At 38.2% G+C, this 20,713-nt stretch overlaps 1 protein-coding gene and 1 long non-coding RNA gene across 2 annotated transcripts in view; one reads left to right on the forward strand and one right to left on the reverse strand.

Annotated features, from left to right (window-relative positions):
• The window catches only part of LOC309509977, a 961,882-nt gene that overhangs the window by 449,988 nt on the left and 491,181 nt on the right, over nt 1-20,713 (forward strand). The gene's annotated exons all lie outside the window — the stretch shown is intronic.
• The window catches only part of arhgap21a (Rho GTPase activating protein 21a), a 104,575-nt gene that overhangs the window by 79,913 nt on the left and 3,949 nt on the right, over nt 1-20,713 (reverse strand). The window lies entirely within an intron of this gene.

Consider the following 20,713-nt stretch of genomic DNA (forward strand, 5'->3'; position numbering starts at 1 on the left):
AAATTGAGTTGGTAGGAAATGAAATACACCCATAGGCAACTATGGATCTCATAACATTAATACATTCCAATATAAACCACTAAGCTTAACTTTTGGGAAAGATGTGGTTATTGTGAGGTCCAATTCAATCTTAGAGCCTGACATGGCTGTGACGCAGTGGTTCACAGATGTGCTTCAGAAATTTAAACATTTGGCTCATGTGGGTGATGCAGGTTCAATCCTGAATTCCCCTTTCAGGACAAATAATTTCCTGATGCTCTCTACTAAGTTTGTTAAATAGAAAGAGGCATTAGGCCAAGAATAAAACAAATAAACCAAAAACAGCTGGAGATACATTGTAAAATTCAGAATTTACACCATTTCTACGTCATTGCACATGCGCAGGCCTTTTCAAGTGTTTTTCTGTCCTCTTGATCAGATTAGAATAAGCTTTAAACCAACCCTTATAATCTTTGGCCAATTTAATCAAAATGTAAGGTTACGTGACTCTTATTACGACTGTGCTACTAGTCCAATTACATTCGGATTATTAGGGTCCATGTAAACGCAGCTAATGTCTTCTGAAATTAAACAATGTAAGGAAAAATACTACCATTTTAAACTATATAAACCACCATTGACTTTAAATAGGAATTACATGAAGTGAATTTTACTGAAAACACAGAAATTCAACAAAGATAATGCATTCTGGGAAAATAAGGGCTTTTCCAGCCTGGGCTACAAAAGTTAATCTATCCATAATTCTCTCTGCATGTGTAAGGGCATGTGTCAGACTTCAGACTTCAGTGCTTAAAAAAATAAAAAAATAAAAAATAAAAACCTTAAAACGTAGTCTGTCTTGCATTTCTAGTTAAAAATTACAAATATGAATTTCTTTGAATTTAAAATTTAAATGGCAGTTTTGCATCCTGTTTGCTACCTCAGTTCAACTTCAACTCAGTTCAACTGACATCATAAAAAATAAAATTAAATAAAATTAAACATGAATAGATAAAGTGCAAAACCAATTCAACAAATTAATTAACCCAGAAAAAGCCAATTAGAGTGCAAGCTCAGCAGGTTTAGAACCAATGAACATAGAAGTAGCAATTTACTAAAGCACAGCAGGCAGGGTGGGACACACTGCAGGCCCAAGGTAGCCAAATAATACAGGACGCGCCGCATGACAGCTGACCTGCCTGCCCAGAGTATGTCATAACTCCCAGCACAGCAGCGACCGTTATGAGGGACATGTTCAGACGTGACCGTACTGGCATTAGTGCAGACGCCATTGTGTCAGTTGGCTTATTCTGTGTAAATAGATGCCACTGCATTGTTTGCCCTCCTGTGCAGTCAAGCCAGTACACACAAACATACATACACTCTTCTACGGCAGACGTTTGGCAGCGGGCTCAGAAACTCTGACTGTAGCTCCATTCTGAGCTCTGCGGGTCTCTCGGCCGATGACCACACCCCAGTCCAGCTGGACCCAATAAAGATGCTATTATACACTCCTACATTCGATCTGTCTATCTTTATATGCTTATCTCCCTCTCTGATAATACTTTCTTCCTCTATCAACTTTCATTTCTCTCCCTATCTCACTCTATTACAGTACATTGTTTCGCAGTGCTGTTCCTTATATCAGTGTGTATGTGTGTGTGTGTGTTAGGGAGGGTCAAACGGCTCACAGACAGGAAATACTCCAGCTCTGAGAACTCATCTCTGGCATGCATGTGCTCTCTCAAATGAAACCAGCGCAGATCACTCACCAACATATGGATGAGGCCTGCTAAACTGCACTCGAACCAAAAACACGCTGTCAACCCATCATATATCAATACAAGATCACCAAGCAATTGACACATTTTCAATGAGCCATAAAGAGTGTTTTTGAAACAAAACCAGCTTCATATCTTGCATGGTGAGCGCTTTTGATGTGTTCAACAAACCGCAGCACACAGCACATGGTAAATGAACAGCAGCTTTATCGCTGAGAGATTCACTGGGAGCAAAACACAGACACCCAATCACAGCAAAAGCATTGCAATCTATAAAAAACATAAGTAGGCTTGCCGGAGTGTTTCCCTTACAGAAAGTACCATTACCACAAAACTATAGGGTTATTCCGTGTCAAATCAACCATGTTTTGGAAAATTTCCCGGCACTGATGAATGATGAAAGCCAAAATATTAAAGGGATAGTTCACTTTGAAATTAATTTTTGGTATGTTTTAGCTTACCTCAAGGGCATCCAAGTTGTAGGTGTCTTTTTTTCCGCAGTAGTTTCAATTTTGATATTTTTAGGTCAAACCGTTCTTGTCTGTCAGTCATATAATGCAGGTCTATGGTCACTGTCTCAAAGAGCATGCACAGAGTCCAAATTAAAACAATTCCCCGTCGTCCAAATTAAACAATTCCCCATCGTAAGTACACATTGATGGCCCAAGACACGAAACGAGCGGTTTGTGTGAGAAAACGAACAGTATTTATATTGTTTTTACCTCTTATACACAGCCATGTCGAAGTGATCTGATCTGACGTGTACGCAGACTGGTGCATAGATATATACACTAGATGTCGCCTTAAAGACATTCGTTCCAATGAACTGCCGTAGACAAGGCGACATCTAGTGTGTATATATCTATGCACCAGTCTGCGTACACGTCAGATCAGATCACTTCGACATGGCTGTGTATAAGAGGTAAAAACGATATAAATACTGTTCGTTTTCTCACACAAACCGCTCGTTTCGTGTCTTGGGCCACTGTGAACTATCCCTTTAAATGTCATGGATAAATATTTATTGAGTAATCCACTATTTTGTAGAGGGGGGGTCAAAATGAAAATGGGAAAATTTGTTGTGTATACCGCGGTAAATATATAGCACTATTAACACTTCAGAGTGATGAAATGCATGAACGAGAATATAAAAAGGGGTACGTGCGTGAATTTGGGACGTGCTTGATGTTAAAATGTGAAAAACAACTCAATGAAGTGCATACGCTCACTGACACACAGCGTAAGCACATGAACTCTCAGCATGCGATCGCGGATTCAGCTCTGTTTCACGGCTTATTGCGCTTAAATGGTCGAATACACACAATTATGTCAAAATGCCCATTGTGTGGAGTATTCATGTAAACACAGCTGGTTATGTCTCAAGTGAACGTAAAAAGTTGGGTGTAAACCGGATGTGTATCAGTATAATGGATCCGAGCGTGTTCTTAAAGTGACAGCAGCCTAATATACAGAATTTGCTGCTCTGTGTTATTAATGTGAATCAAACAAAAGAGAAAATAACTTACTGCTCTTGACTTAACTATTTTTTTTAGCTTTAATAAGAATAAATCTATATTTAATTCTATGCAATGTATTTTTTTTTACATTTGATTATTACATTTCTGTACGAATTCTAACTACATTAAATAAACCTATTGTGCCTAAAAAACTTGATTTGTTTAATTACAATTTTTGTTACGTTGTATTTGTCCTATTGTTTGAAATTTGCTTCTTTTTTCTTATTTTCAATAACATAAACGAGGTAAAATAACATAAAATAACTATATCGTGATATAGGCTATAGCGTTATCGTGAAATACATTTCTCACATCGTGAAATAAGAATTTGGACTTTTCGCCCACCCCTATTTTCACCTGAGATTTGGAGCCAAATTACAGGAGGGGTAAAAAATAACTTTAGAAAGATAGCAGCATCATTATTTTACTTTTTAAACAGAGATTGGTAGGTCTATTAATTAAATCTGTTGACTTTAGCTATCTTTATACAAAATCTGTTGCCTTTACAGTACCATGGTATATGTGTATGGCAGATGCTATATATCATAAAAATAGCATCCCTGTGTAATGGTACTGCAACAATAATGTTTTGCCAGTGTACTGTGTATGGCTGCAGTATATGCGTGTGTGCCGTGTGGTTTCCCTCCACTGCAGGTCGAGTGGGTGGAGTTACAGCGATGTATCACTGCTGCTCTGATGCTCTGGCCTTCATGCAGCAGTCTACACTACTATGCACTGTTGCCATGGTAACCGCCTCCTCTTTGACCTGTGGTTGTGATGTTTACATTAAGAGAGAGCGATCTGGTATATTTAAATGAGTGTGTGTGTGTGTGTGTGTGTGTTTCGTAAGTGGAAGCGGGCGGGGTTTGAGGAACACAGTCATGAAACAATCCCTCCCACCCTGAACCTGCCCCTCTGATGCCTCCTCAAGCTCCGCCTCCTCCTGCCTGCATTGCACCAAAAGACCTGTGTCGTATCACAGGAGACGTCTCACATACTCTCTCTCCTGCTTCACATTCAGAGCGTGTTAAACCCTGGATAAGAGCACACAGCAGAGGAACACACACTCATGAGAGACAGAAAACAAGTGCATTTCTACCATTAACGCCACTCGAGTTATAATGAGAAAAGAGAGACAGATTGAAGGACAAATGTGTTAGATCAGCCTAGTGTGTTTTTATACAGGCATACCAGTGTCACAATTGGACATGTACCATGATATTCTTTACAAATGATGTAAATACCATTTAAATATGTAATAAATATGAGCATATATCTGTAACGATTACATTCGTTCTGTCTGCACCTGTTCTTGTTAGTCCTAGTTAGTTTAATCTTCCTCCACCTGTGCCTGTTTAGTTCCCTCATTCACCTTGTGTATTTATACTCCCTGTTCTGTTCTATCCTTTGTCGGTTATTGTTGGATGTCTTGTCTGTCACCAGTAAACTCTTTGTGAACTATATTCAGTCTTCAGTATCTTCTTTCATCAGCGATCCGTGACAATATCAGCAGTTCATAACTGTTTTAAGCATGCCGTGTTGCAATAGAGGATTTTATAGCACAGCCCTAGTGGCAAAGCAAACTGATACCATCACTGTACCACGTTTTTGTGTTTATAGAAGGTATTTGGGAGGCAGAAGGTTCATGTTACTATAGTACCGGGCCGGCACAAAATATGGAGAGAATATTTGTGCTGCATTAGCACACATTGATTTTCACTGCATATGGTAATGTACTTTGCTATGTAGTGTCAATGTGAGTACAAGCATCAGAGCCAATTAACTGCACAGACACATCTATACAGAAAACATGAATCAGATGTCGCCTAGTCACCATAGGTTACAGTGGGAGCGCCAACTACTGGATGCCCTAATGGAAAGGACTGTTGCTCAAACAATTCTTTCTACTTTGAACAAATCAGTTTTCTTTCCACTAAAATGCAAGATTATGCAATCGGTCAATGGGGTCAAAAACAGCACTCAATTGCTGACTATTCTATTCTATTGGGGAAAAAACTATCTGTTTTAAAAAAAAATTATAATAATAATCTTATTTTGTGCAAAAGAAATGCATACAGGTTTGGAATGACACAAATTTGTTGATTACTTACAAATAATAAATAACACATGCACACTTCAATGCCCACTTCAGAAGCTCTGAAAGCTGGGTTTGCCAAAGTTTATGAGGTTTGTGGAATTAAATGTTTATTAGATATAGTATAAGTCTTTTTTTAAATAATACAAATGCATACATTTACAGAATACAATTAGGGCATTAGCCATTCTATTATTAAACTGAACTGTTGAACATCACTGTCAAAATAAAAGTCCCACTTATTACACTTGTCGGCCAAAAAGAAAAACTTTGCACTATTGCCGATAATTAAAAAGTGCCAAATATCATCGGTCAACCGTAAACTTTTAAACTAATTTGTATAACGTTAAACTCAACTGCTCAACTTTGTTGCATTGCAAACAGACAATAGCTATGTTTCCATCCACCTATTTTATGCGTATTTTAGGATATCGCATAAAAAAAACTGCTGAATGGAAACGCCAAGATGTGCATAAATTCTAAAAATGTGCATAAAAACTTATCGGATACATTTTTATCCGATAAGAAAACATGCACATAAACTACATAATTTTACCGAATAAATTCCTCAATGTGCATCAAAACAAATCATGTGACGGCATAACTGGACTAACCAGCGGACTGATCTTTTTGCACAGCATCTGAAATGCTGTTTTGATTGTTCTGAAATCCCAGAGCCAAGTCTGTCATCAAAAGTGGCTTGGAATAATTACCTTCCAGAACTGACACGACTACATTCCCAAACAGCAGGAATCTTCCTCCGAAGTCCTCATGCCCTCTGTTTCGTCTGTTCCCTCTGAGACGCAAATACTTTATTATATATACGAAAATTATTATATACAATGGCTTCTCCTACTTTTCTTAGTGATATTTAGCACCAGTTTATCAGGAAGTGACGATTTTGTTCTATTCGACTCACTGGACGGAAACGCTGCTTTAGTCGCAAATGTTTTATGCAATATTCTCATTTTGCGCACAAGGTAAATTCGAAACATAGCTAATGCAGCTCATGTCACCTTAGATCCACAACTCTCAGTGAAATCTTAGCATGTTTATTCAAATAACCAATCTTATTTCTCTGTATAATACAGGTTGTTGAGCAGTTTCTTTATGCATATTAAGCACACACATGCTCAACTGTTGCATTAGAAACAGTTGCACTGCATACACAGACACATACACAAACACAAACACACACAGTTGTAGATCTCGAACCCTCACACAGGAAGTGACACATAAAGCAGCGGGTCCGACAGGCTTGTGCAAATGAGCCAGATATAAAGTGACCTCTGTACAGTGTCAAATACTGGCAACCAAACCAATGTGTCTAAGCCAAAAGCTGCCCTTCTCCACTGCAGCTGATCTGGAGGTTTTATGATTCCCTTTCTCGTATCAATGGAGATAATTGTGTGGTCCTGAATTCCTCTTTATAAACGAGAGCACAGGGCACGTTACAGCAGCAGAGACACTTCTCTCACTCTTCCCAGGCATCAGGGTGAAAAAAATGGATTGTGAATTCTCTCCTGGGAGTGGGTGGAGTGAAATTATGTCAGAAAATGTTGGTTATCCATGCACAATCTGCCTTTGATATCGTAATCCCTCTCATGTCTCTTCCTCACACAGATTTCTATCAGTTCTCTTTGAGTGGACACTGCTAGCGGGCTTTTCCGGTTTTCCCATCACAGATCATGTGATGGGGCCTTGTAAGAGTTAGTCTCACAAAGCCATTCACAGTTATTTTGCTGTTTTTTTTTTTTTTTAATGGCATTTATAAAGCTAAAATCATCTGCTATGCAATAACTTTGAAAAAAAAATGCAGGTGTCAGAATATGCATTCTCAAAAAGATTCAGTCCTATGAACCTGCAAAGCTACAAACTTTACAGAATCCAATGATTAACTTTCTTTGGAAGCACTGGTGGTAGCGGCTGGTATGTACCAATAGAGATTGTATCTGTCTGATATTGCACTCATAAAACGCTCCAATTCCAAAATCAATACTGGTCAATTACATGAGCTACATGATTAATCTTTCAAAGATCACAATCTCAATTCAAACACCCACGCTATTTCATTCCTAAATGACAACGATTCGCCATTGTCTATTAAACCTTTGACAAAAACATTCAAATATGCCCCAGAGAAAGTGGTTATCATGTATAGGAAACAGCTTCACAAACAGTCTTTTCAACCACACAGTATTGTTATTTATGTTACAAATATTTAAATGATCAAGTACTGGGATAAAAGTTTACAGCTCGTATATAAACACTGATGTCTAAGCGATCATAAGAGCAAATCCCTTTTTGAATGTAACTTGGCTCTTCACGAGGTGGTGACAAATTACTGTTAAACAATTTATTTGTCATTGAATCATTCAGTCAAGAGATTTGTCCAAAAACGCTGATTTATCCAGAAATGAAACAAGTGAAGTAGGCCTATTTATTAGTGAGTCATTCATTCAAATTGAATTTCTTAAATAATGAATTCAAATTAATTAGCCTAAACATTGAAGTAGACTACACCATCTAACATTTATTTAGTTGTCTGTTCAGAATCGTGGGAGAATTCTGATCTATATTTGAAACAAAAAATAGTGACTCTCAATTTATCCAGAATCGTGCAGTTCTACTGGGCAGTGAGAGGCAATTCACAAAGTACACTCATTCAATAGACATGAGCATAACAAATTTCTGTCTAAATTGTTTGTAAAACCATTTTTTTTAAACCCGTATTTTATTAAATGCGTCAATTTAGTTTTCAATCTACATATTTTTTAAGCTTACTATCACAAATAAAACTAGAAAACAACATAATTTATATAAGCCACAAGTACTTGAGTCAAAAACATAGTGATGACCAGCAAATATATTATTTTGTAAAATGACTGTAATTTCTTTTTATAAAATTAATGTATATATCACTAAAAAGACAAAATGACTGAACAGAATCGTTCATTTTAAACTGATACATCTAAATGAACAATCCAAATTAATTGATTCACTAAAATAGATCAGACTTCCAATGAGAGAATTAATTTGAGAGAGTGGACAATTTAGAGTTGTATCTGCAATGTCAAACTGTACAAGTAGGTAAATTTCATGGCTTTGCGACTATATAGCATGAATGTGTGTTGTACAGTATGAATGCAATTTGGCCATGCTACATTGGCCATGTTGTCACAGTCATGTGACTTACAGAGTGAGCTGCGCTGCTTCACTGCCATTCACAACTCCTCTTCCATGCAAATACAGAATTGATTTCTCTTTCTCGTCTTCTTGTGCTTGAATGGACAAATTCACACAAAATTGTCAAAATGCGCGTCTTGGTGAGTATCCTCGTAAACACAGTCGGTTATGTCTTGAATGAGCGTAAACAGTTGAGAAATAAAATATTCGGTCCGGGCATTCGGTCTTGAAGGGTTAATTCACCCAAACTGTCATAATTTACTCACCCTCATGTCGTTCCAAACCCGTAAGACTTAAGTTCATCTTCGGAACACATTTTTAATGAAATCTGAGAGATTTCTTTCCCTTCAGTGACAGACAACGTAACCCCCACTTTGACGCTTCAAAAAGTTCATAAAGAGATCGTAAAACTAATCCATATGAATTGAGCAGTTTAATCCAAATTTTCTGAAGAGACACAATTGCTTTGTATGATGAGCAGATTGAATTTAGGCTTTTATTCACATATAATCAGTGATCAGCGAACATAAACAGAAGCTCAACCGTACTTGCCTGAAGCACTAGAACAAACCTCGGCAAGTAAACATTTGAACCATTGGCCTGCAATAGACTTAACTAAAAATCTGAGTGCAATACAATATTATACAAAGAGCAATGTACACAATGTATTATACAAAAGAGATCTCTATTGAGAAATGCAGTGACTCAACTGAGAAAAGTTAGTAGCATCACTTTTCTTAGTTGGTTGCTCCCAGCAATAAGTGAATATGCATCGGATGGTCTGTGAATGGACCTGAAGCATGAGGCTATGCAAGAGTGATCTCAAAAGGACAGAAGGTGAAGCCCACAGGCAGTATCATTAGAACAGACATACAGCCCCAGTGAAAGTAAACCAGCTCAGTCTGGAGTCTTTCTCTAATGCTTTAATTCCCTTCAGATCCTGTTCACAGCCCTTCACATGCTCTATGCGTTACTTCGGGGTGTATTGTCAGGACGGACGTGATGCGAGAGTGAGCTGGGGCCACAGTTACACAAAGAGCGGGGCCCCTCACCCTCAGCGGAGCAGGTGGGCCAATTAGAGTCCCCTGGGCTTCCACAGATGCTCCCAAAGACCAATATAATTGGGATCTTCACTGCTGGGCTGCTATGAATTATTAATACGTTTATGAGGGATGTTATCGCTCGTCATAATGATGAGACTAGCAGACATGCTCATTTAACCACAATGAACTGAGTTAAGACAAAAAAAACAACACAACGGGACGCTCTTCTAACAGATTTTACCCCTTCTGGAAGGTTAAGGATTTCCCCAGCGTGGGCCGGTCATTTTTTCCAACCGATGACCAGGTGCTGGAGTGTGAATGCTGAATATCATACTGTAGCCTTAGCACAAAGACTGTGTTCATGGCTCCAAACAGAGGCCCATCAGTCCTACATGCATGCAAACAGTTTCAGCAGAGCTAAAATTAAATTAGTTCAAGGGGCGAAGCAAGAAGGCACTGCTGAGTTAGAGCCGGCACAGCACGACCCGCAACTCAGATCACACAGAAAGACAGAGCTGGACAATGATTACAGTCTCTCACTTGTCTGTCTATGAACTGCGTGCCAAATTAACTTTGAAAAGAAGCCAGAGATATATGCACACACACACACACACATAAGAAACCTGCACCAGTTGTGTGCTAGGGTTTTACAGTTACCAGTATCAAAGAAGGAAACAAAATATAAAACAACACCAACCATAATGTTTCATATTTTAGTACTGAATGAAATGTGCTGCTATTTAGGGGTGTGAAAAGCATTGTCATTGATTATAGTTACTAAGGTAATAGGCTAAGTGTTACAGAAGTAGTCTTATATTTCATCTGCTTTCACTCTGACTATGCTCTTTAGATTATTTAGTTTTCTTTCCTTAAAAGTAACTGATAAATATAATGACATTGATAACAATAAATCATTTTGATTTATTAGAAGCCTCAATATTTCAGACAAATTTTTGTTTTAAAGGTTTCATCATTTGTATTTCTAGCCATCAAGCCAATTCTACTAAGTGCACATTATATAGACATTCACCTGAATGGAAAATACAGAAATAAATAATAAATAACAAATCGACAAAACACTAGAGATCAGTCACGAGTGCTCTGTGAAATCAGACCTCCCATACAACCAGTTCTGCATTCCCACGCAGCAGGAATACACCAAGTTATTCTTGGTATCAGACACGCATTTCCATGAGATAAGACAGAGAGGGCTGCCAGGGTCAAAAGGAACTATGCATATCTGCAGAACAATGTGACTCTTTGACTTGAGATACTGTGCATTTTAAAAAGACATGCACACTAAATTGCATTTCATGCATGGAGTAAGGCTGCACAGACCTGACTATTAAAAGCACAGTAAAGGTCACATATCCGACTCCATTTGTGGCTGATCATGCAGTCCAGAACTCTTAGATGAGCCATGGCATTAGTCCTGATACAGACGGCACCCCCGCGTCCACCTGTGCTTTTATCGCTTGACTCTCCAGTCGGTCCCTTGGAGCCTGCTCCTGGCACAAAGGTGATGGGGGGTGTGAGGAAGTGAGAGCGTTGCGTCTGAGCCCATCTGTGTGCCCAGCAGGCACTCCATCAGCTAAACGCATCCTTTCCACAGCTCATTAGTGCTGGATTAATAATGTATTCGAACACCAAAACACAAGAAATCCACCCAGACGTCCGCAAGTTCTACTACAATGATCCAAAGAGAGGTCTCCAAATAAGAAGAAGGTGATGACACCAACAAGGAGGCTTGTATCCAGTGCTCAGTATTTAAGAGTAATCAGTCTCTCCCTCTTGTTCGCTCTACCACTCAATCACCCCATCTGTTCGTCTTCTCGCAGTGCTGAGTCAGGTAGCACTGCCGTAGCACTGCCGCAGCAGGCTTAACCCCTCGATGGAGGAGACAAGACTGCAAAAGACAAAACACATCCCGAGGAACTCGAAATTCGCTACTGCTTTAAAGAAACACTGTGATACTCTCACGCATCGCAGAAACAGAAGAATGAGGTTGAAACAAAACTGGACATTTGCATGTCATTGAATGTGTCACGAGACTATGGCAAGTGTGTGAATATGCTTTCAGAACTGAATTGGCTGAACTGTGTACAACATGTACTACTTGGGGCTATTTTATTATTGACTTGCAAATATTTGGTAAAGCAAACATCGCTGTAAATAGTGCTCATACTTATGGTTAGGGTTTTGAATAAACACTTACACTGTTTTTATACAGCAAAATAAAATAAAAAAATAAAAAAATCCCAGAGGACAAAATAATATTTAGAAGGAGGGTGCCAATTAATTTTTTGGGCGGGAAATTGGGGGCATTGACTTGGGCCAGTAAACAACAACCTATCAACCACCCAAAACATCACTGAAACCACCTAGCAACTCCATAGCGAATACTTCGAATATTCTAACTGTGCACTAAGAACCTCTCAGGACACCCTAGCACAGGGGTGTCTAATCCTGCTCCTGGATGACCAACGTCCATCTAGAGTTTGGCACCAAATTACCCCAACTCATTTGCTTATTGTAAGCCTGGGGACCTTGATTACCTAGTTCAGGTGTGTTTAATTGTAATTGAAGCTAAACTCTGCAGAACAGTGGCCCTCCAGGAATAGGATTGTACACCCCTGTCCTATCACATGTACCTTAGCACTGTAGTGGTATAAATTTAGTTCCTTTATCTCTTATGAATCTTAAGTATGTTGCTTCTTAGAAACACATAGAAGCAAATTGCTATGATCAAGGGGAATCTCACATCTGACAGATGTTATGATACTGTAAACACTATATCTGTGTTATCCAAAGTAGCAAAATGGGGCCAAGGTGAATCTGGCTGGATTTTGCAGATCTTGGCTCAGAAATGCACCAACCACAAAAGGAATCCAACTGTCAGCAGATTGGTTCCACACATGCAATTTTAATAACATCCAAATGCCAACTGTCAATCAGATGGAAGGAGTTGGCAGCCAGAACCACATCAGAGTCTAAAGCTAAATGAAAGCGGGAGTGCTGAATAGAAGCTGTTTAGAAGGATGGGTTCAGTGGACATGCACTACCATGGAGAGGCTTTTCAGAAAGGCTTTGGGATACTAGGTCAAGCCTGAGCGAGGTAAACCAGAGCAATGCACCAGAGACCGACAACTGTGTTAGGTTATTCTTGGCTCTGCATAACATTTATGCTGGATTGCAATAAAAGGCTGCAGCAACATGAAATTCAAAGCGTAGATGGGGAAGATTACATGAAGATGTGGAGCAGATTGATGAAGCCACACATGAAGGATCTCTGGGCAGGTCAGGGCTACATACACACTCATGTTGTGCGGGTCAGTTGGGCCAGACTCCCAATGTGCAGGCTTGGAACACCAGGGCCTCATATGTAGTGCTGTATAAACACATGCTGGAGAAACACATCATTCTTGTACACTAAAAAAAAAACTAAATCCATTGGGTACAGTGTTTCCTCTGGGCACTGCGAGAACCAACACAAACACTGAAACATACCCCAAAGTGTTGCAACCTTCTTGGACGTGATATAACAGGCAAAGGAACAACCAAGTAAAGAAACTAAACACAGTTAACCCTGGTCTTACTGTATTGCGAACCATGGTCTGATCCCTAAAAAGATAAATAAATCAACCCTCACAGTTCTATCATTAATGAACTGTGAATCTCCCCCTTTAACAGAGAATGGATCAGTCTAGGGTTCACAACCTCATATTCTGACCCCTTTCGACCAGCCCAGGGGCCAATCAGATGAAATCAATACCGGTAGTGAAGCTCTGAATGCACACATCAAAAGAACAAATCAATGATTGCCTGCCAAATCACAGGATTAAAAAAAAACATAAATGACGTGTGGCTAGCCAATTCAGGCGTTGGCTGATGTGACACAAACTCATCACATGACTCCTGAGTTCAGATGGAAAATGATTCAGGCGATGGGATACAGCTATTAATGTGTCCTGAGAAAGACATAAACACTAACAGCTTACAAACACTACACCACACCATCCTACACTGGCTGAACTAAAGTCAGCTGTACCCAGCGTGGACCATATTTTGTGAAATTCTGGTTATCTGCAGTAGGTGATTGTGACCCGTTTCTGGATCTTTTGTTGGTACTGGAACAACATTTCTGTCAAACAGCTTTTTTGTCGGAAACCAGCCACTTAGACAGGAGGAGACCTGGCAAACTTCAGCAAATGCACTAATTAGTTCTTCCCCAATCACTCATTGGTCCAGCCCAGAATCTTAAAAAAAAGAAAATAATTGTTTCTAGGTACTGTTGCACCGACTCTGTCAGATTTGAACTGGTGTTTGCAGCTAGCTGTGTCCTTTTTGGTGTCCTGTATGCACCAGACAGTCCATGAATAACATATACTTGCTACCCGCAACCCTAACCCTAAAGCGTTAATAACCCCTAAAATCAGTTCAAGCCTGACCCTTGCCCTAAACCAAACCCTTTCTCCATTAAATCGAATTGGTTGATTAGGATTTTGCTCTAGTAACATCCTGGGCAAATCACAGTCAAAGTCAAAATTCAGCAACATGAGACACAAAGGGTAAAGTATTTATTCCCTCAGTAGTTCATTCATTCATTATGCAGACTTGCAATGAGTTAACACTAACAGGAGAGAGAGACATTTTCTGCTTCGATCTAGAAGTGTCCATGCAGATGTAAATAACCACACAAAACAAAGTCATTGAAATAACAAAATAATCTGGTCATGATAAAGACAAATATGTGTGAAACATGCACAGGCAAACTATTCTAATGTACAGGGTGGGCCATTTATATGGATACACCGTAATAACATGGGAATGGTTGGTGATATTAAAGTCCTGTTTGTGGCACATTAGTATATGTCATGGTCACCACCCATCTTGAGGAGTTTTCCCCCTCACATATACTAATGTGCCACAAACAGGACTTTAATATCACCAACCATTCCCATGTTATTACGGTGTATCCATATAAATGGCCCACCCTGTACATTGACGCCTGTGGTCAGGATATGAATACTAAAGCTATGTGGAGCATTCAGATGCTATCAAGATTAAATTCAGCTAACCAAATGAAATCTCATGAAAATGAAAGTGACAGAGGAATATGGCATCCATTCGCTGACAGGAAGTCTCATGGTCACAGACAGCATTCCATAGATTTTGTGTGGAAAACAATATTGCTAACAAGAGTCTCTTCATTCATATAGAGTGTTGGTTAAGTTAATCAAGGAAGGAAGAAGAAAGAATTACAGCATACTTCAAACCTATTACTTGAGCTGACCCTTTCTTATCTACTGTGTAATGTTTACAAATATTTACCATGATAACCAAGTCTCAAATACATTGTGAAAATGTAAAGTAAGCAGTTGGTACCTTAAGGAGTTACTGTATTTTTACCTAATGTGATTAAAAATTAAAATGATTAAAAATTACTTTAGTTGGTGTATCCTAATGTAGACATGTTGATTCAGTAATATTAAATTAGAATTTATTTCAAATGTATTTATATTTAAAACAAAAATATTTGTATACCATAATTATTAAAGGTTTTGTTCCTCTTGTAAAACAATAAAAAAACATAAATGAATAAGATCTAAAAATTTAAATGAGATCCAGGTCAAACAGTTTACAGTAATTTTATTTTTTATTTTTTATTCAGAGATATATTGTTATTTTATACAGTTATTTTGAGTTTTCTTAAGGAGAATGAGACCTCACATGGCCCAATTATTGAGGATTTTGTCAATTGGTGTGAGGAATCTTACTTACAGCTTAATATATCAAAGACCAAGGATATGATCATTGATTTTAGGAAAAGTACTCATCCAAGTGAACCTACCTCAATTAAAGGCCAAACAATAGAGTATGTACAATCATACAAATACCTTGGCACTATTATTGATGAGAAACTGAATTTTGAAAAGAATTGTGAGGCTCTGTGCAAAAAGGGGCACCAGCGTTTGTATTGCCTAAGGAAATTATCTGTGTTTAATCTTGACCGAACAATAATGAAAATGTTTTATCATGCTTTTATTGAATCTGTGTTGTCCTTCTCCACTGTAGTATGGTATGGTCATATATCTATAAAGGCAAAAAATCAGTTAGACCAGATAGTAAAATGGTCTGGTCGTTTGATAGGTGAGTCTAAACCAGGAGTGGCATCCCTGTATACCAAACAGTTACAAAGGATGGCCTTCTCAATCTTAGATGATGACTCTCACCCCCTGCACAGTGAGTTTCAGTTATTGCCGTCTGCGAGGAGGTATAAAGTCCCAAGGTGTAGAACGAAAAGATATAAGAGCAGCTTCGTACCAAATGCGATTAATATGATTAACAAAGTGTAGAGGTGGTTCTCAGAAATGTTGTACTAGGGTTTTATGATTTTTATCTGTTTTTAGTTTAAATTTTTTTTTTTTTTCTTTTTTTTTTTTTTTTGTTGTTGTTTGTTTTTAGGTTCTTTTTTAGGTTCTTTTACAAAGACCACATTTAATGTTTTGAGAGCACTTTACTCAGTATGAGTATTTACTTATTTGTCCCTATGTGTTGTGGAGTGTTCTGTGTTTGTGTGTTTTTGTATTGGATGCCATAGTCATTGCACTGTAAAACAAATTTACCTACGGGTACAATAAAAGTAACCTAACCTAACCTATATATTAACAATAACTGTGCTAAACAGTTTGGTCTATTTTGTTAGAGAATATGATTACCATGCTGAACTAGTTAAGAGAGAACAAGACTACTGTCACAGTCACAGTGTGTGTGACATCCAAACATGAGCAGTATCCATGTGTTTCACTGCACATCAGACCAGGTGGCAACAACTTAACACAGATGTGCTCTGGGCATGTGTAATATACACCAATACTGCCTCACTAGACACAATTCCCACTGAGAAACATACTCAATCTACCCATCCAATAAGTGGTAGTAATAAGAGAGAGAGGCATCAGACTTGAGTCATTTACTATAGATTATTGGTCTCCTTTCTGACTACAGGCTTACACAACAAACTGATGGCTGCTCATTATGACATAAAAAAATGGAGTATGTCTAATGTAAATCCACTGTGAATTTAACCTACAGTGGCGGAGATTCCAGATAAAATGAGCATTAACAATAATTTTCCTTTTCCGATGATGGACAAAAGAATCTTAGCAACACCTATACTAACTCATAATAAGCAGTCCAAAGGCTTGACTGAATGATGATAACTGGGAATCGGATAAGTGGCTGCCATGTATCATCAGGAGCAGCCCTTAAATAAGACATTCCTGATGTTTCCCAAAGGAAGACTGGAGCTCTGAGAGGTTTTATTGACAGAAAATCCATCTCTAGCGTGGATTCAGGCCAAGAACTGGAACACTGGGTTTAAGGAAATCTATTGGATTAGAGATCAAAGCATCTATACAATTTAGATCTTACTATTTCAGATATTAGTGTGCTTTCACTAAAGCCCTGCTGAATGAAAAAGACCAGACCAGCAAGACGTTTTCAGGCTGGTCTAGGCTGAAGACGTGAAGCTAGGTGACCAATGAATTCTGGTAGAAATACCAGCATACAAACCACAATGGCAGAAAGAAATAGGGAACTGCCCTGTGCATATTGCGCTCAGCAGTGATTTTGTGGGTGTTTACGGCATTACTTGATTTGCATAATTCCTTAAAACCAGGTGCTAAAACGACACAAAATGCAAATAAAGTACAATATCAGTGACACAGTCTATTTTTAGTGAATCCGCCCCTAAATGTCACACAATTTTGTGCAGAGCAACGAACAGAGCGTTTCCCAAATATGTTAGAATAGAGGGCAAGCCAAAGGCAAGCACACAGAAACACATTCACATGAAAGGGAGAGACTGTATAGACTGAAAACAGGGGTGATTCCACACACACACACACACTGACAGCCAGCATTTAACACTCTCTCTCTCTCTTTTTCTGAACAGACAACAGAAATCAATGCATATGGAAACAGAATGTGCGGGTGGAGGGCTGAAGTGCCAACTGAAAGCTCTATGAGACAGAACAGAACACAGGAACATCCCCGTCAACACTGGATTATGGTTTGGTCCATTGGATTCAATGAGACAACAGTCAGATCTAAAAGATGAGTTTGTAAAGGGCGTCTCCACAACATCTACAAAAGGGCTCAATTGCTTAATGATTTGAGCAAACAATTCACAAATAATCAGGGTTTTGTTAAAGTCAAGTCTATAATCTGATGTATTTCTGAATGAAAATGTAGGTTGGGAATTACATTTTTTCATCAGTAATTGACTGAATCATGAAAAGTGAGTGGTAAATATCAGAATCATGGTTAAGAGTATTGTTAACATCAGCTAAAAAAATATATTTTAGAGGTGTTGCAAGTTATGCTAATGCAGTGGTCAGTTTATGTGCAAATTATTTGTATTTTTGTAATGGAAAATGCCGGGTGGCTTATGACCGACACAATGATATATAGGCTTTACATGACAGAAGCTACAATTTAATTAAGCTGATTGAGATTCATCGGTAATGTTATCGGTTGGTGCAGATAATCACAATATGACCAAATAATGATTGATTTATTTGGCTTCTCATACACTACCATTCAAAACTTTAAGATCAGTATGTTTTATTCAGCAGAGATGCATTACATTGATTAAAAAGAGACAGTAAAAAACAAAAAAATAATAAGCGGCTCTCCTTTGAAATGATCAAAGAATCAGCACAACTGTTTTCAACATTGATAATAATAAGAAATGTTTCTTAAGCAGCAAATCAGCATATTAGAATGCTTAGTAATACTGAAAAATCAGCTTTGTCATCACAGGAATAAATTGTATTTAAAAAAAATTGAAAAATAGAAAACAGTCAGGCTTTTTTTTTTATCAAATAATTACAGCTTTATTAAGCATTAATGACTTGTTTTAAAAACATCTTCCTGATCCCAAACTTATACAGTAAATGGTTATGTGTAAGTACATTTTAATTTCTTGCTGACTTCACGATCAGATTTACTTTGCAACATGCTTTACAAGAGACACAGAGAATTCAGAACCTCCACAAGGTGACCTCATCAGGGGAACACCAGAGTGTGTGTGTGTGTGTGTGTATGAGAGATAGAGAGTGGAGGTGTAAAAGCGAGGAGCAGCTGGGCTTTAATTACCCTCCATGGCACTGGCGTCCTCACAGGGGGCAGGGCGACCGAGGGAGGGAGACACAAAGAGAGAGAGGCAGACAGGGAGAGACGCCCTCATTAGACTTGGAGAACTAGACGGGACAGAATAACGGGCCCACCTGAGACCACCGGGATGGGGGGCGTCTATTAGGTGTCAGGAGAGACTGGGGCAGGTATTGAGTCAAGCACCTGTCCATGCTCTACAAAAGGCACTGATGTATACTATATATGAACCCTAATCGCAGTTACTCTTTATGTGTGTCTTGGGGGTGATGTTATGGAGATAGAACACTGGTTTAACTCATGATAAACAGCAAGTGGAGGATTTCAGCGTGTTAATGAATTAAACAAGCTTCATCACAGACGTGAACAAAACTGGACCCAACAATTACCCATGAGGGACACCGAATGTGTGGATAATGAATCACATCACTCTTTCATGCATATAAACAAAGCAATTACACACTGTAATGTTTAGTTTTGCCAGTGGCACTATATTTGACTAGACAGATATAATGCTACTGCATTTCATTTTCTTTACTCTGCAAAGGAAAAATGGTATCAAAAACTATAGGCAAGATAACAAAATATGTTTTAATTATGTTTTGCTAACGTTTCCGTTAAGTTATAAAAACGTTACATCTGAATGTTCTCTGAACGTTCAAAACGTCTTTTTTTTTTTATTCCATTTTATAATTTTACAAACATAATGGGAACATTACTTTTGAATGTTCTCTGAACGTTCTGAAACAATTAGTAACATTTAAAAATGTTACATTGTAAATCTTTCTAACCGTTTCAGTTAAAAATGTTCCATGAACGATGTATAATGTTTTTGTGCCAACTTTTTGAGAACATTACTAAATTCCAGATAACGTTACTGGAAGAATATTTCTTCATAACTTGAACAAAAACCTTTCCACAACATTAGCTGGGTGGCTGCCTACCAAGACAGCAAAAGTTGTGTTGCCAATATGAAACTGAAAAAGGATGAGACTTAATTCGAAGTGAGTTTTTTGATAAAAGACAGCACCGCATGGATCTTTTACAATGAGGCAATCCCAGAATGCACTGCAATGAGTGCAGTAAATAATTGCAAGAGTCAATAAGTCAAGAAATGTTGATTAAGCAAACAAAAACCTTGCATGTACTTATGTTCGTATGTACTCAATGTACTTATTTCAGTTTTATGTACACAACAAGTTTATTTATTTAGTATTTTAGAGAATGGCGATGTTAGCTTAGTAACATGCTAATGTCAAACGTCAAGAGTCACGAGTCCCATGTGATTCATAATATCTACGTGTTGAGAGGAGTCGCTGCTATGTAGAGGTGTTCAAATCAGTCACTTGTGAGTTTCCAGAATGTTTAGGATGCTGCCATAGATAATTCGTTACATTTTATATAGCGCTTTTCTTTGCACTCAAAACGCTTTACATTGAAGGGGGAATCTCCTCAACCATAGATAGAAGGTAGCTTTAAAAAGTAAGTTAGACCTGTAGGTTTTGAAACAGAGCTACTGTCTGTATATCACAGAAATATAACAAATATTATTTGTATTGAAGTAAATCACACTGTTTAAAATGTAATCCCCAACTATATTGTACTGGTGGTAGTGTAATGATGCTTACTGAAGCCCAGATGCTGTTAGCTCAAGGCACTTTTTTATGAATCTGCTGGGGACATTTCACACACCTGCTGAGAACTTCAGTTACTGTTTAACTTTATAACTAGGTAGCAGTGAGGACTGAGCACTGGACTGAGACAACCAGTTCCCAAAAACTGTGCCACACCATCGTAATTAGTGATTAAGAGGAAGTGCTTGTGAACAAAGTACAAAACTAATGTCACATGTATGTTTTTTTTGCATTTAAAAACACAAGACGCAAGTCAAGGTATAGTAACTACTTTTAAAAGGGTCGTATGATGCTATTTTAA

Source organism: Leuciscus leuciscus (genome assembly GCF_965113295.1).
Source record: "Leuciscus leuciscus genome assembly, chromosome: 11".
NCBI classification, from domain to species: domain Eukaryota; kingdom Metazoa; phylum Chordata; class Actinopteri; order Cypriniformes; family Leuciscidae; genus Leuciscus; species Leuciscus leuciscus.